The sequence below is a fragment of the Mustelus asterias genome, chromosome 3 (assembly GCF_964213995.1).
Source record: "Mustelus asterias chromosome 3, sMusAst1.hap1.1, whole genome shotgun sequence".
Classification (NCBI taxonomy): Eukaryota; Metazoa; Chordata; class Chondrichthyes; order Carcharhiniformes; family Triakidae; genus Mustelus; species Mustelus asterias.
In genome coordinates, this window is record NC_135803.1 from 63,589,353 (window position 1) to 63,605,869 (window position 16,517).

The 16,517-nt window shown below is 38.4% G+C and overlaps 1 protein-coding gene across 3 annotated transcripts in view; it reads left to right on the top strand.

Moving 5' to 3' along the window:
• Positions 1-16,517, top strand: part of LOC144491361 (cohesin subunit SA-1) — a 228,648-nt gene that overhangs the window by 135,032 nt on the left and 77,099 nt on the right. The gene's annotated exons all lie outside the window — the stretch shown is intronic.

Sequence of the window (16,517 nt, forward strand, 5' to 3'; positions counted from 1 at the left end):
TAAATTATAACTATTCCAGGAAATACCATGGCTCGGAACTTACTGAATTTAATTGTCTCAAAAATAAGAGCAATAGTTTTCATAACTGAGGTTTTAAATCTATTTGGGAGTTTAAACAGTATCTTTAATCAAATATACTATAATTTGCATTGGAAGTGCTCAATTGTCTGAATTTTAATGCTAGATTACTTTGCACTGCATGTCCTACAATGCAACCACTTATTTTGCAGCCCAGATTCAAACAACAGGTGACTGTCTTGTTATTTTGCAGCCTACAATAAAATTTGAAAAGCAAGGGTAATTGGAGGTGGGGCTTTGAATCCATTGGTTGTTCATCCGCAATGTTTTGTCTCCAGTGTAGCAAGTAATTTGAGCTGAAGAAATGTAAATGCAGTTTACTTCAGAGATTTGCTATTTGAGTTGTATCAAATAAAGCATAAATTCTGTGCTTTTAGTTTTATTTTCAATTCAAATACAATTAGATTTTAACAATATAATTTTCCAGTTAGTGCATGTGAGACTTAGAGTTGTAAATAAATTGCATTCAAGGTTGAATGCAGTTGAAAGCCAATGAATCTTAACTGAAGAAAAACCACAACTTATAATTTGTTTTAAATAACTATTTGTTTTGTTTGTAGAAGATTTTTTTCTGAAAGGACTTCCACAAGTTTATTTAGTGTAGTAGATGTGGGCTGGCTTGATGTGCTGGCTATAACTGTAGAATGTCGGAAGTTTACTAGACAGTTGCTGTTGTATAGTTGATGGAGCATTATCAATTTACAATGGCTGGATGAGATACAATTTCAACAGGATGAATCAACTTGGGTCTGTTTTTTTTCATGCTTGCCTTCTGTATTGTGTTGCACACTGTCTGATTTGCAAAATGATTTGGATGGCAAAACAAGTTCAGGGACTTGCATCTTTTCAGTCTTGGCTTCATGTGGGTAGAATTAAGAGTTAAGATCTCTGATCGTAGCAGACTTCTTTTTCACTGCTCGGGTTTTTCCAGTGAAGATAGTTTTTCTGGTCTGGATTTGTTCACCCGACTGGGTGTAGGCAAAGGTTTTTATTCCAATTCAATCAAATCAAGTCCAATTCAGAGTCTCAACAAGTTGAGACATTCCTGATCCAAGCTGACAAGACAGGGCTCTCACCTCCTGTCTTGGACTTGATCTACATGATCCAAGCTGATTGGAGTAAGCATAGCTCCTCCTCCAAGGCTTGATCTTATTTACATCTTAGCCAAAAGGCCAAGATGCTGCTTTTAAAAATTGCTTCAAATGAAGCTGAAATGTAACCTAATGACTTCAACCAAGCACAGCATGTCAATACTACACTTGATCTTAGCCAAAAGGCCAAGTGTAGGCAAAGGTACTTGATATAAAAATGCAAATTGCTTTGTCCGGGATATCAATTTTCTTTGTTTAGATTGATGTGTCTTTGACATGAACACACATTTACAAACTGTTGTACTTTTTGGTGTTGTTTGATATCTACATATATTTGTGTGCGTGGATGTGTATATATGCACATTTCCATGCAAGTGTTGTTTAATGGTCTGATAAATATTGAAGGGAGATTATTTTGTACTGTTTCGAGTGGCTTTCACTTTTTATGCTAATGAGAGATTGCCTGGGAGCATACGTTTGTGTGGCATTACTCCATGTGACATTAAAAGTATTTCACTCCAATTACCACACAGTAGTAGTGGCAGTGGGCAGCACAGTCCATTTATCACACTTACTCATCTATGCCTTAGACTTGACATTCCATTTTTCTTCTGGCCAGTCTCCTATCTGCCATCCACCTAAACTTGGTCATCCAAAATTCTTCTGCTTGTCCTAACTCAACAAGTCCCATTAACCCATCACCTCTGTACTCATTGGCCAAAATTGGCTCCAGGCCCAACAAACCTTCAATTTTTAAACCCTCAACTTGGTTTGCTTCATTTCATCACTCCTTATCTTTCCAACCTCCGCATTCCTCCAGTTGTGGTCTTCTGCGTTCTTTTTAACCACTTTTGCCTTCAGCTGCCGAGACCGGGAATCCCTCCTTAAACCTCACCTCTTCTTTACCTCTCCACTTCTATACCACTTTCCTCTTTTAAGAAGCTCCTTAAAACTTGCCTCATTCTAATGTCATTCATGTGGCTCAGTGTCAAATTGTGCATGGTTAAAGCACCTTTGGATGTTTTTTCAAGTAAAAGCTACAACATGAATGCGAGTTTGTTGTCGTGTTGCTATATCAGAAATTTGTGATGTTATGAGTGCAAGTTCTGTACAATACCTATTCCCACACCACCTAGACAATCAAAGATATTTCGTCTTTGATAAATTCTACTGATTTCTACAAGACAATTTAATGTTGTGAAAGAGTCTTTTCCTGATTAAGCATATTGGCATACCACAACCAACAATGTTGATTTTCTGAATGCAATCACAGTTTTTTAAACGCATGAACTTTGATGTTTCAATTTGTTCTTTTGCTCCCCTAACATTTTATCTTTTTAGAGTGCTTTTGCCATTTCATTTGCTTATTTTTCATTTTAATTTTTCCATTTTAAGTTTACTAAGTTTCCCTTTGGTGGCACAGTGGTTAGCACTGCTGTTGCACAGCACCAGGGACCCAGGTTCGATTCCCGGCTTGGGTCACTGTCTGTGGAGCCTGCACGTTATCATCTTGTCTGCGTGGGTTTCCTCCGGGTGCTCCGCCGGAGTTTCCTCCCACATTCTGAAAGACTTGCTGGTTAGGTGCTTTGGCCATGCTAAATTCTCCCTCGGTATACCCAAACAGGCGCCAGAGTGTGGCGACTAGCGGATTTTCATACTAACTTGTAACACTAATAAATAAACTTTAAACTTTTCTAAACCTTCAGTGATATTTTCCTGTGCCCAAAAGGCCACCTCCATCCATCTTTGCCTCCCTGCCTTTTCTCACCTGTGTTACCCCTCCAGTATTATTCACAATGGTGAGTTCTGTTTTCACATGTACTATGACGGCCCCAGCTTTATCTTTCAATGCCACAATGAACTCCAAAAACATTGCTCTCCTATCAAAAACAAGTCTGATATCAAGGTTAGATGAGCTATCTTTGCTCAGCTTAAAGCTTGCAAGAGCAAATCCATTCAGTTCAGCTAATGCCAGAAATTCAAGACTGAATCCCTTGGTTTTATCCTCCTTCTTAGATGCTTGGGTTAGAAATAAGCAACCTAAGTTTCCTGTTTGACTCTGAGTTGAAGTTCTCTTATTATATTGGCTATTTCTATCTATTATTATCTGCCTCCGTCTTTACCCACACCCCACCCACCCATTCACTCACCACAGAACGTGCGCCAATGCTGGCCTTTTCGTCCGCACAACTTATTACTTTCAGGCTAAACCTCTCCACTCAATTCATTGCCACCTTCTCTGCAAGTATACTTGATGACAGTGTCATATAGACTTTATGTAGTACTATTAAAATGGCAACATGTCTCAAGACATTTCATCGACTAAAGTTGAAAACTAAAATGTGATCACATTTTCAACATTTGAATCAAACAAATTGCCATCATTTGGGTCATGTACTAAGTTCAGCTCTCCTTATTATTCTGTGCACACCGAACTACAGTTTGTCTTCATCTCTCTTCCATTCTACCACCATCAAATAGATCTTCAGCCGTCAACTTAAACTCTAGAATTGTCCTGCCAATATTTGCACCTTGTTCAGTTTCTTCAATGTAGAAAATGCTAATGTTGAACCTGTCAGCCATTTATTTGCTCACTTCGTCATAATCTTTCTTTCTTCAGGCAAATGAAACATGGCATATTTGGGTACTTTAAAGGCACTGTGTAAGTACATGTTGACTGTTGATGAAAGTGTTGGTCAAACACTTGAAATTTTAATGTAAACGATTAAGATATGATGGTTCTTGTTTAGCATCATTAATCATTGTCCTGAACCTGTGGACTCACTATGCTTGATTTTTAAGAAAAAGATATAGAAAATGGATGTTGAGTAGTATACGAGTTTGTGCATTGTATTTTAGTTTCTGAGATGTGTGTAAAACTATCCGAGATGGATTTGCTCTGCAGCTCACTGACGCTTCAGAACATTAAGTAGGTCTTAGTTATTCATACTGATCAAAAGAACCTTACACTTGTTCACTGATATATATTGAGTAAGCTGATCTCAAGGCGAAGGGACTTTTTAAAAACTTACTAGGATTTGAGTTTACTGAAGAAGTTTCTATTGCAAAGTTTGCGTCAGTCGTTGAATGTGAACATGATAAAACTTGGCCATGATTTCTTCCACCCCCACTCATTCACAATTAAGCAGGCAATTTTCTGAGTTTAGGTTTGAAGCATATACTTGGACAGATTAGGAATGTTATTTTGTATTGTTCCTGGGAGTGCTTAATGATGAGGTTAGTGCCTCATCTGGAGCACGTAAAAATGGCAGAATGTGTGAATATTGTTTAACATCAATAAAAGGTAAAGTGCTTGCTATTTGTTTCTGCACTGTCACACCTAAATTATCATAGCAGATTTGAGTAAAATAAGAACGTGCTACACTTGATTAGTATATATAAAAATTAAGATTGCAGTCTATTTGTTAGAGTAAAGGTAAAACTTGTGGAGGACCAGAAATGCTCAGCACATCATTAAGTATCAAGACATTGAACTTTTGCTCACTCTCAATGAGGTAGTTAATAGAATCTGGACTGCAGACCTCTTGTTTTTTGGGTCACTGTTAATTGCAGAGCTCAAACCCTGCATTACAGTCTGAAACCAACACTGTTGTTCAGTGGTAAGGGAAAATATCGAATGCTAATTTATTTTCAGCAAAGGAGAAGGGTATTGGTTGTAAAAATAACCTAAATATTTTATGCATAATAACCAAATGTCTGTTTTCCTGGGAGAGGAGAGAAGAGAGACTCGTTCCTATGTGTTTATCTAATGGGTTGCATCCACTAAACAAGTGATGAAAAGATTGTTTTAACACAACTACATCTATACTTCTATCATTTAAAATATGAATTCAGCCAGATATGCACAATGTTGGACACATGAAAACTTACTTTATTTCCTTTTATTTGCAAACGCTAGGCGCATTACAACCTTCCGGTCTCCACATCGAATTCAACAACTTCAAATGATTAGCTCTACCCCACCTCGACCCCATTGTTTTCATTTTATTTAATTTCTAACTTCTCTAACTTTTATTTCTTTCTTTGTCTGTCTTTATTTTTCTTTTCTCCCCCCATTCTTTCCCCCTATTTACCCTCTTTCCTTACCTTTTCTCCCCCCCTTGCTTCCCCTTTCCCCTTTTTTTCTCAATTTTACCCCTCTCCCACCCATCTCCTCCCTGCCGCCACACCTTCATCTGTCACAGTTTACCCTTTGATTTCAGCTTCTCTTCCGGTTGGCCATTCACACCTTCTATTCTCTCCGTTGTCTGCCGTTAGCAGCCTTTCCCCTTGTTCTTGTGGTTATGACTCATCTTTCATTCCCTCACTCTACAGTATAAATACCTCCCACTTTCTATGCCTTTTAGCTTTGGCAAAGGATCATCTGGACTCGAAATGTCAGTTTTTTTTCTCTCCTTACAGATGCTGCTAGACCAGCTGAGATTTTCTCTTTTGGTTACTCTTCCTTGCGCCAAGAGCAGTGTTGTCCAACCATTTTGTGCGAGAGGTTACATTTCAATTTTTTTCTCACTTGGGACTGATGAGCAAATTTTGGAAAGATAGGTTTGGCACAACATTAATCATGAATTGCAAAAGAAAATGATGAGGTATGGAAAAGTGAAACGACCTGTTGAGCAAAGAAATATCAAAGCAATTAACTGATAATTATTAAAAATGAATAAATAAGATGACGATTAGGCTGGAAGTCCAGCTCATTCCCAGTCTCGAGGTGCTCATTCACCCTAACCCACTGTATCAGTGGGTGCAAGTGTGTGTTGGTATGTGGGGTGAGGGTGTGAACCAGACTCTCTCGCGCGCGCGCGCACGCGCTTGGGCTCGCGTGCACAGATATACTTAGTTACTCTCTCACAATATCACTCATACGAGTGCACTCTCGCTCCCTCTTTCTTTCTCTTTCCTATCAAACGCACACATGTGCTCTCACACATGCACTCTCATATACACTGTGAAAGTACCAGCACCCTTTTTTCCCACCCTGTCTAACCCTACCTGTCCCACTGTTGCTGCAACTTGTCCTGCCATCTTGATTCCTGAAGTCCTTTAACAGTCCTTCTCTTCTACCTTACAGTCTCCCTTTTCTGTCACCGCCACCCGCTCCTCCCCGACTGAATGCCTTTTCCTCCCTGGCAGAGTCACTGCTGCTGCTGGTATTCAGGCCTCAGACTAAGTGAAGCCTCTCACCTTCACGCTTTCCTGCTCCTCCAATCGCAGACTGTTTGTTTCTCTGCTGCTGCTGATAGGTTGTGATTGGAGGAGCAGCTAATTGCAGGATCATTCAGTTGCTCTTATCTGCATTTTGAATAATGGCTGCACAGAACTAGATAGAGAGGCATGGCATGATTGTGGCCTGCTGGTCCTATGTTGGACTGGGTCCCAATCCAACGCCGGTATCTCCACATCACGGTCCTATGTTGAACAGTACTGATCAATAATTTATATTTTATGTAGCAATCTAGAAACAATGATTTGCATTATATTGATTTGGATCTTTAATTTCTTTTCACATTACTTTCAAATAAAGCTTAGCAACTCCCCCACTAACATGGGTGAAAGTATGAAGCATGGGTTTTTACGTTGTTCCATCGTATAACCTCTAAGAACAAAAGCACTTGCTTTTCTTTCCCCATGCCCTGGAGATTCTTTTGGATGCATATCAAAATTATTTTTTTTAGTGTAAGGTACTGCATAAAAGGCTACTTAATAGGATAATGGTGTTGGGGGTAGTATATCAGCATGGGTATAAGATTGGCTAACAGATGATTGAAAGTTGTCTTAAGAGGAGAATTTTCGGGATAGCAGCCTGTAACCTGTGGAGTGCCACAGGGACCAATGCTGGGGCCACAATTATTTGCAATTTACATTAATGACTTGGATGAGGATTGTGAATGTACTGTTGCCAAGTTTGTGGATGACATAAAGATAGCTGGGAAGGCAGAGGAATATCGACAGGTTAAGTGAGTGGGAGAAAACTTGGGAGATGGAATATAATGTAGGAAAATGTGAAGTTATGCATTTTGGTAGGAAGAATAAGGAGCTAAATACGATTTAAATGGGGAAAGACTGCAAAAAGCTGCAACACATAGGAAATTGGGAATCCTTGTGCATAAATTACAGAAAACTGGCACGCAAGTTCAGCAGGTAATAGGGAAGGCAAGTGGAATGTTGGCCTTTATTTCAAAGGGAATAGAATACAAAAAATAAGGAAAGTCTTGCTAAAACTATACGAGGCAATATAGGACCATAGAATTCCTGCAGTACAGAAGAAGACCATTTGGCCGATCAAATCTGCACCAACTCTCTGAAATAGCATGTAACCGAGGCCATGTCCCCATAGCCCTGCACATTTTCCAAGGCTAATTCACCTAACCTACACATTTTTAGACACTAAGAGGCAAATTAGCATGGCCAATGCACCTAACCTGCTGATCTTTGGACTATGGGTGGAAACTGGAGCACCCGGAGTAAACCCATACAGACATGGGGAGAATGTGCAAACACTACACAGACGGTCACGCAAGGCTGGAATTGAACCCGGGCCCCTGGCACTTTGAGGCAGCAGCACCAACCATGCTGCTAGTTAGACCACAGCTGGTATACTGTAAACAATTTTGGTCCCTTTATCTAAGGAAAGATGTATTAGCATTGGAAGCAATCCAGAGAAAGTTCACAAGGTTGTTCCTGGGTATCGAGGGATTTTCTTATGAGGAGAGGTTGAGTAGGTCGGGTCTGTACTCATTGGAGTTTAGAAGAATAACCAGACATATAGAATTCTTAGGAATTTGACAGGGTGGATGTTGAGAGGTTGTTTATCTTTGTGGGAGAGTTTAGGACTAGAAGGCTTATAGAGTAAAGAGTCGCTCATTTAAGACAGACATGAAGAGGAATTTCTTCTCTGAGGGTACTGTACCTGTGGAATTCTTTACCACAGAGGGTTGTAAAGGTTAGGTTGTTAAGGATGTTCAAGGCTGAGGTGGACAGATTTTTTTAATCAGTAAGGGAATCAAGAGTTATGGGGATAAGGTAGAAAGTGCAGTTGACGATTATCACATCAGATCAGTTGTGATCTCATTGAATGGCAAAGCAGACTTGATGGACCACATGGCCTACTTCTGCTCATGTCTTTTTTATTCATTCATGAGAAATGGGCATCACTGGCTGGCCAGCATTTATTGTCCATTCTTAGTTGCCCTTGGAGAGCAGTTGAGAGTCAACCACATTGCTGTGGCTCTGGGGTCACAAGTAGGCCAGACCAGGTAAGGATGACAGATTTCTTCCCTAAAGGACATTAAGGAACCAGATGGGTTTTTCTCACAATCAACAACGGTTTCATGGTCATCAATAGATTCTTAATTCCATAAATTCATATGATATAGGAGCAGAATTAGGCCATTCCGCCATCGAGTTCGCTCCGCCATTCGATCATGGCTATGTTCCTCATCCCCATTTTCCTGCCCTCCCCCCACAACCTTTCAACCCATTATCATTTTAAAATCTGTCTAACTCCTCCTTAAATTTACTCTCTGTGCCAGCACTTTGGGGTAAATACTTATATTTTAGATATTTTCTATTGAATCCAAATTCCACCAAATGCATAGTGGGATTCAAGCCTGCGTCCCCCGAACATTAGCTGAGTTTCTGGATTAATAGTCTAGCAATAATACCAATAGGCCATTGCCTCCCCAGTATCGTCTCTCCACAGATGCTCCATGACCCATTCAGTATTTACAGCATTTCTAATTTTACTTCAGATTTCCAGCCTCCATGGTAATATTTTTGATGCTGATAGCTTTCTGTCTTAGTCAGATCTTTAGCTTTAGGGTGTCCATAATTGTTTAAAAGACTCATGAATTATGACCCTTAGATTTTCTTAATTTATCCCAGTAAAATAGAAATAATAAAATTTGTCCAAAGCAGATTGGTATTACAGCTAAAATTCTAGTTAGCATCCAAGTGAAACCGAAGGGTAATGTTTTCTAAGACACAAACATGTTAAGTGAGTTTGCAAAATTTCATATGTTAAAAAGACATCTGAGTTCAATCAGGAAGTATAATTATTAGCTTGCATGAAGTTGGGTTTAATGGAGTTTGAATGCGAAATGAACATATCTGATTTATTATTGTCATGTATTAGCATACAATGAAAAGTATTGTTTCTTGCGCACTATACAGACAAAGCATACTGTTCATAGAGAAGGAAATGAGAGAGTGCAGAATGTAGTGTTACAGTCATAGCAAGGGTGTAGAAAAAGATCAACTTAATGTGAGGTGGATCTATTCAAAAGTCTGATGGCAGCAGGGAAGAAGCTGTTCTTGAGTCAGTTGGTACATGACCTCAGACTTTTGTACCTTTTCCCCGACAGAAGAAGGTGCAAGAGTGTATGTCCGGGGTGGATGGGGTCCTTGATTGCTGGCTGCTTTTCCGAGATAGTGGGAAATATAGATCGAGTCAATGGATGGGATTAATGTGGCGAATTATGAGGCATGTGACAAAGATGATTGGTGCAAGATCAAACAGAAAGTTAATATAAGGGATATAAATTAAAAATCAGGAAGTTACAAGTGAGGAGATGGAACATTTTCACACAAATGCGTGTATTTTAAAAAAGGGAAAGTGTTGAAAAAACGATTGTGGGTATTGAGATGAGTAAAAAAAAGTCTTTCCATTTGAGTTTCTCACATTTTTATAATCTCGTCAGCAATATTACTTGAGTGCAGAATTTGCACAACCCGCTGGAGCCCCATTAAAATTATGTTAATGGTTCCAAGTTTATACTGAAATTATTCATGATCGGTCCATTTTTTAGTGCCATGTTCAAGCTTGAAGACCATAATACGGCTTCAACATTACTTACTGTGTAATGTCACTTAGATAATTAAAATAAAACAGAAGCATAACAGCATTTTTGGACTGCAATTACACTATTTTATGTAAACAAAAAGGTTCCTGGTATCTGATTTGGCAAACATGACTTTACCCAATGCTTGATGAAGGCTGCGTGTTGTCTACTTATATTAATAGGAAAACAATGTTTGACATATTTTAAATCCACTCGTTTAATTTTACTGTTCCTGAAGAGTTTATGACCATTGGGGTGAATCAAACTATTCTGAACAATTTATTAAACCATAGCTTCAAAGTTAGGTTGTTATTTGATGAATATTATTTTAATTCTGGGGGAAAAGACAAGTATTGCCAGAATTGTCATATTTTTTGTTAGTTATGAATAGAATTAAGATTGTGGGTTTTTTTTGCAAAGAAGTGATGGATGATCAAGTCTCAAAAAGAAAAGAAAAACAGGAAATGCTGGAAAATCTCAGCAGATCTGACAGTATCTGTGGAGAGAGAAAACAGAGCTGATGTTTCAAGTCTGAGTGACCTAAAGAAAACTGGAGTTGGAGCAGTAGGGGCTGAATAGAGGGCCAATGACAGGTAGAGGCTGGGGAGAAATTGACAAAGACTTCATGGACAAAATGACAAGGGAATATAAATGGTGGTGATCATTGCTAAGAAGGGTGCTGATCGTGCCACATTAAGAGATCAGAATATGCTAATGGCAGAACAAAGGCAAGGACAACCTGGAAGAGATAACAGATGGCATGGGTGGGGTGGGGGGTGGGGAGACGGTGTCAAGGAAAAAAAGGTGGAAAGTGGGATAAAAAAGGGAGATGCAAAAATTCTTTGTCACCGGTTTTGTCTCATACTGGCTGAGGTTATTCATGAAGGCCCACCTTGGTGAATCCAACTCTCCACTCACCTGATAAAGGAACAGCGCTCCGAAAGCTCGTGATACCAAATAAATCTGTTGGACTTTAACCTGGTGTTGTGAGACTTCTTACTGCACGTTCTTAACCTTGCCCCTCGCCTGCGATGTGATCCTCAGGTTAAGTCACCACCAGTCTGCTCCCTTCCCTTTCCTGCCTCAAAGGGGCGAGCAGCCTATGGTCACCTGACCCTATGGTGACTTTACCTTTACTGGTCCAACTGCCCCCACCCCCCAAACACACATGCACACACATTAGCTCTGACACAGAGTCACACAGACTTGAAGCGTTAATTCAGTTTTCTGTTTTTGTTTCAGCTTTCAGCATCCGCAGTAATTTGCTTTTATTTAAATTTCAAAAAGAGTTGTTTTAAAGATCATGTAATGTTGCTTGCCACGTGCTCAGTAGAAAAGTCCAATTCAGAGGTATATTTCTAACCAATTGAAAAAAATGTTTTCATAACCTCCTGCTGAGAAAATATGTTAGACTTGATAATTCAAGTCCAAAGATGTGCGGGTTAGGTTGATTGGCCATGCTAAAAATTGCCCTTAGTGTCCTGAGATGTGTAGGTTAGAGGGATTAGTGGGTAAATATGTAGGGATATGGGGGTAGGGCCTGGGTGGGTTTGTGGTCGGTGCAGACTCGATGGGCCGAATGGCCTCCTTCTGTACTGTAGGGTTTCTATAATTCTCTGATCATAATCAAAGTATACGTAGCCACCTGTACTTAGAATTTGCTCGGGTGAATTAAATGCCTCCTCTTAATTTGAACCCTGAAGAAATCTTTCATAGCTCAGCTACTCAAAGTCTAGACTTTGTATGATTTCTTTCAAAAACATCTGTTTTGATTTAACAGCCCACTTGGAATTTGTCTTCTTTTTTCCCTCTTTAAAAAGGCCAGACCAGTTAAACCAAGTACAAGTTGAACCAAAATCGAGGTGAAAAGATTTTCTTAGTGATGTGCTTATTTGCCTATATAAATCACTGCAGTTCAAATGTAATAAGGCAGTATGCAAGTATGTTTTTTAGGTTTTTAAAAAATCTATTCATGAAGTTTCAGTGTTGCAGCCAACACCAGCATTTATTGGCCATTCCTAACTGCTCCTGAGAAAGTTGTGGTGTGCTGCCTTGAAAATTGAGTGGCTTGCTGGGTTGTTTCATATCATCATAGAATTCCTACAGTGCAGAAGGAAGCCATACGGCCCATCGAGTCTGCACTGATTCTTTGACAGAGCATCTCACCCCTGCCCTATCCCCGTAACCCCACATATTTACCCCGCTAATCATCCTAACCTACACATTTTGAGACACTAATGGATAATTTAGCATGGCCAATCCACCTAACCTGCATATCTTTGGACTGTGGGAGGAAACCTGAGTACCTGGAGGAAATCCATGCAGGTACAGGGAGAACATGCAGTCACCCCAAGGTCAGAATTGAACCTGGGTCCCTGGAGCTGAGAGGCAGCACTGCTAACCACTGTGCCGCCCTTTAATACATGAATAAATGAAATACATTAACAAGTGTAAAATCTTGGAGCAGTGCTGTTTCCTCATCAAAAATCACTTCTTAATAGAAAACAGAAAGCAGTAGAGCACTTAAAAACAATCTCTTATAGTCATATATAGAACAGGCCTCGTAAGGACATCAGGTTTCATCCCCTAAAGGACAATAGGGAGCCAGTTTGTTTTTAATGACAATCCAGTCGTTGCATGGTCACCATAATTGATGTTAGCTTTTTTAAAATTCTAGATATATCTAATTAACTGAATTTAAATTCCCTAGTTGCTATGATGGAGTTTGAATATGTCTCCAGATTGTTAGTCCAGGATGTGGATTACTTAGTCCAATGGCATAACCATTATATGACTGTTCCTTTGTTCATCTACATTTTATTTGTCTGCATTTTATAAGTGTACAAATTGTAAATTTGTCTCATCTAGTTCGGAGTTTAATTTTGGAGTCAACTCAGAAGGAAGTAAACTAATTCTGACATTTTTAACGACTTTTCTACAGACAATGGATCTGTTGGCTTCTGTAACAACACTGGTGAAATTCCTCCAAGTCCTATTATCTTAATAGGTGATCTTTCTCTTCCATTTATGAAAGCATCTCTGCATTTTCATTTCACATGTTATGTTATCGAATTCCATTGCTTATGTGCAGTGATATGATCTAAAGAGATCAAAGCTATTTAAAATTACATGGTTAGCTATATTTCTCTCTTTCTGCTGACCTTTGCATTCCTCCTGAATTTGTTAGTTTCTTGTAGAGTTAGTTAGCCTCTTGCCATTCTTTACCTGTGAACCGAGACAGTAATGAAAAATTGGTATGAGGGAATGGAGCAGGTGAAGCAAAATAGATGGTATGGGATAGGTTAGAACTCAGGAGCTATCTTGCTTGAGCCCCCATCTATTCCTGGCCTTCTATTTTTGCCCCAATCCCCCTGATCAACAGGAGAAAAACCATTCTGATGAAGAGTCATATGGACTCGAAATGGTTACTCTGTTTCTCTCTATAGATGCTGCTGATCTGCTAAATTTTTTCCAGCAATTTCTATTTTTATTTCAAACTTCCCGCATCCGCAGTATTTTGCTTTTATGAAATATCAGAGCTAAAATAACCTGTTCACGTCCACTGTTCTCAACATTTCAGCATTGGGTGCCTCTACAATCCTTAATTGCTATAACAGGAATAAGGAATGTTGTTTTGTTAATTAGGATGTTTAAAGTACCTCAATCACTGAAAACATAAAGGAAGTGGGTTATCCCCTCCCCTAGTTACTGTATAGTTGAGCAAATGTTTTTTTTGAATATTGTCTATTTTCTGTTCTTAGAAGGTTTGATTTCAAAATATGATTCATTCTCAAACTCAATTTCTGAAGGTAGATACGCCTGTTGTGGATTCATTGTATTGTCTACACCCAATAACATTGCTTAAGTGCATATTACTTTCAAGATGTTGATTATTTCTGTTCTAAAATGTTGGCTTTCAGTGAAATCTCTTCAGATACTGGATGTTTCTAATTCAATCAAATTACTGTTAATAACAAGAACCTCTTATGTACTCACACATATACCAAATACTATTGAGCCATTAATGTGCATAAACATCCCACAGAATTTCCTAGGATGCTGAGACAAAGGAAAGGATATTAAGAAGGGTGACTAAAAATAAAGTTTATTATCAGTGTTATAGTTTTTCTTCATACATCTTCAAGAATTCAAAGCCATTTTGTTTCTGTTGAAAATACATAGGAAAATGTCAATTTATTTAGCTTATAATAAGAATTCAATGCTCTCAACTTTTTTCTGTTCTCTGAGCCTGCAGGTAATAGGGTGGGGGATGGGCATTGCTGTTTTATCACTTGCAGTGCAGCAAGATTGGCTGCACTTCACAGCTGTATTGTCAGGCTTGTCAGATAGGAAACAATCAACTGAGGATTTCTGTTGTCCAGGGAGCGTGCAAGAACACCAAAACAATTTGAAAACCAAAAGAAAATACTCAAGTAAGCACAGCAGTACATAATGGCATCTGTCAAATTTCCAAGACAGATTAAAGTAAATCCAGCAGGAAAGCACATCTAAAGCTGTTAAATGCTGATTTGTAAAGTTCTGAATTAAGAATTTTTCTTTGTTGATTTGTAATGCCTATTGTACTTCTGACTTGAATGTTGATGACCTGTGAGTGAGATTGTTCATATTATCTAGCAGAACCCTCTGCTGGTAACATGCTGCACACTGTGTCTGAGAAACAATATGCATACCACTTGAAGTTACAGAAATTAGAGGCTGCAGCTTTATAACGTTTAAGAGTTCACCCCAGCTGTTACATCGAAGCTAACCTTATACCAGCTTATCTGCAATGCAGCCATCTAGTGGCAGGCTAGTAAGTTATTTAATTTGTGTTTTGTAAAATAGAACCATGTAGAATCAAGTTAATGCTAAAGGACCTTTAAAATCAAATGTGTTTCTTCAAAGAATATTAAAATGATAGCGACTCTGTTTACCACAGTTCATAAATTGGCCAGTAATGAAACTAACCTAGCAGTGGATTTATTTTTGTATTCTTGCTCATTATTGTTTCCTAACTAGTCAAAAGTTTAATGTTAATTTTTTTTTGCTGTCATTCTGGTAGTGTCCTAGATACAAGAACCATAACTAATCAGAGTATGAATATCCTTTTTAGAATAGTTGAAATATTGCACTATAGTTTCAAAAAAGTAACTGAGGGGTTAATATTTTGATCATTTTAAGCTTGTGGATAATACTGCCCCTGGTGGCGATATAAAAGTATAAACTAAATCAGGGTGAGGGAGAGGCTACATCACAAGAACAGTTTGGAACTTCTTCCTAATTCAAATAGCGAAGCTCCTTGTTCTTATTAAAGGATGCTTTAAGCCTTACATCTGTGGTTATAAGAGCTGTACAAAAACAGTTTTATGAAAATACTTTCCATTTAATGTATTTCAATCAGCAATGTGATTTATTTCAAATGGCTTAGGAAAAGCTACATTGTATAAACATTGTGCAAGTGATTTTGACTCTTTACCTTTTTATAATACTGTTTTAAAACATAATGCTTCATCAAAATATAATGTATTACTGTTGATGTAAACGTGTAAAATTTAGATAAATGTTAGTGTGCAATACAGAAGTATTCCTGTGGGTGTCTCTTTTCCCTAGTGATTTCATGAAACTAAGCAACAGCGGGTTCCAAACATAGAGTGGACAAAGCATAAAAGAGACTTTATTTATTTTCAGTTATACCTATTTCTAAAAATAAAACATACACTCAAATTTAAAAATTAATAAAAGTTATTGAAGAAGGCTTCAATAAGGATTTGAAGTTGAGGGAAGTCTATGGTCTATTTCCTTTGTGGTAACTTATTTTGGAAAACTGAATTTATCCTTAATCAGAAACACAAAATGTTGGGAAATCTCAGCAGGTCTGACAGCATCTGTGGATAGCAAATAGGGCCAACATTTCAAGTCTGGATAAACTGTCGTCAGCTCTGACGAAGGATCACCCAGACTTGAAATGTTGGCTCTATTCTCTCCACAGATGCTGTCAGACATGCTGAGATTTTCCAGCATTTTCTGTTTTTATTTCAGATTCCAGCATCTGTAGTATTTTGCTTTTATTCTTGATCAGATTCAACTTTTAAGAGTGTTATGTATATTTGTGTGACTAGATATTGGATTTTGCAAACAGTATGAAACAAATTTCACTCCGAGAAATTACAAGTAGACAAAAATGTGAAGATTTTTCAAACCTTTAAAGATTGCTATTTCATCTCATTTTGTTTAATCTTGCTAATTGATATGGGCAGGGGTGTTGTGTTTCCAGTATTTTAATGAACTCTGAAGCAATGCTGAATATTAATTATTCCAAGCACTTCCTTTGTAGTCTCTGATGGTCAGAAATGGAACCTTGATCTGCACTGAATGCAATTATAGACCATGTAGAATTTGGATAGACTTGGGCAAGCAGCAGTAGGCCCCTTTTGCAAAGGTTCCAAAATGTGATAATGTAACTAGATATAAATAACTTTCAGAATGTCAT